We start from the raw sequence: 1,487 nt of genomic DNA, 5'->3' as shown, positions 1-1,487 counted from the left end.
TCAGTCCCTGCCCCAGTGGATTTTACAATCTATAATCCCTATCATACATACACTATTTGCAGTTGATTGAAACCTGGATGAGACCAAAGTCTATGATCAGGTCCATCCTAGTATCAACTGGGCAGAAAATCTGTTTGCCTGAGGACTGCATTAGGCTTTGCATCTGGTCCCCACTGCATAGGTTCTCCATGGGATCCCTTCTTGGGCCAATAGGAAAAACACTGGCTTATCCCAATGTGGGTCTCTTGTTTCCTGTTCTTGATAAGTGTGTGGACCTTTATATGTTACCAGTTGGTGCCCACAATGTAAGGCTATATCCCTAAAGGAATGGATAGGAAGGGAAGCCTGAAGGCCACTTAGTATGAGCCATGGGTTGGGTGGTTACTGATTGCCTTGGATACCCTTAGCAACCCCGATGTGACTGCTGCAAACATGTCTTCATATATTTGTGACCATGCTACGAGGTTAAGGGGCCCATCGAGATATTGGAGCTCCTCGCCTCATAGGGACCTGAAACTTCTGAAGACCTCTGGCCTACTGTTCTGCTGTCAATCAGCTTGCTCTTTGTTCAAAAATGCTCAATCTATCTATTCATCCAACCAACCATCTATATATTATCACATTTCATTTTCATTCACATAAAGGTGGCCACAGACACAACAACTATGTTATTTACTGAACCAATGAAAATTTTCCAACTGGCCCGTCTATGGTCACCGTAAGACTATGTAGACATATTTAATTTGGTTTCTTAACTCAATCACTCCAACAATCCTGAGGTTCTTAGAGCTATGCTGTGTAGTGGCACATCACAATATGAGGCATGTTATCTATCTATCTATCTATCTATCTATCTATCTATCTATCTATCTAACTATCTATCTATCTATCTATCTATCTATCATTGATCCCTATATCTATCCATCCATCCATCCATCCACCCACCCCTCTATCATCTATCCATCTAAATACCTCTTTGTGTATCCATCCATCTACCTACATATCTATCTATCAATCTATCTATCTATCTATCTATCTATCTATCTATCTATCTATCTATCATCTATCTATATCTATCTCTATATATCATCTAATCTATCTATCTATCTATCTATCTATCTATCTATCTATCTATCTAATCTATCTATCTATTATCATCTATCTATCTATCTATCTATCTATCTATCTATCTATCTATCTATCTATCTATCTATCTATCTATCTATCTATCTATCTATCTATTCTATACAATAGTGAGGCTCCTGTTTGCGCTCAGCACGGGTTAAGAATAAGGAATTGCTGCCCCGGGGCAGGTGTCAGGGCTGCGGGAGATACTGGGGGTGTGACGTCACTAACGCAGGTGCCTCCGACCCAGTCCCTCCGGCAGGGAGAACGCGACCCCCCAACTCCTTTCCTCGCGCGTGCGTGTTGAGCCTAGCGTCTGCGCGTGCCCGCTGCTCGTGCCCAGAGCATCACACCAGCAGAAG

This window comes from Xenopus laevis, chromosome 8S (genome assembly GCF_017654675.1).
Source record: "Xenopus laevis strain J_2021 chromosome 8S, Xenopus_laevis_v10.1, whole genome shotgun sequence".
NCBI classification, from domain to species: Eukaryota; Metazoa; Chordata; class Amphibia; order Anura; family Pipidae; genus Xenopus; species Xenopus laevis.
The sequence above is the reverse complement of the archived record's forward strand: the minus strand, read 5'-3'. Positions refer to the sequence as shown.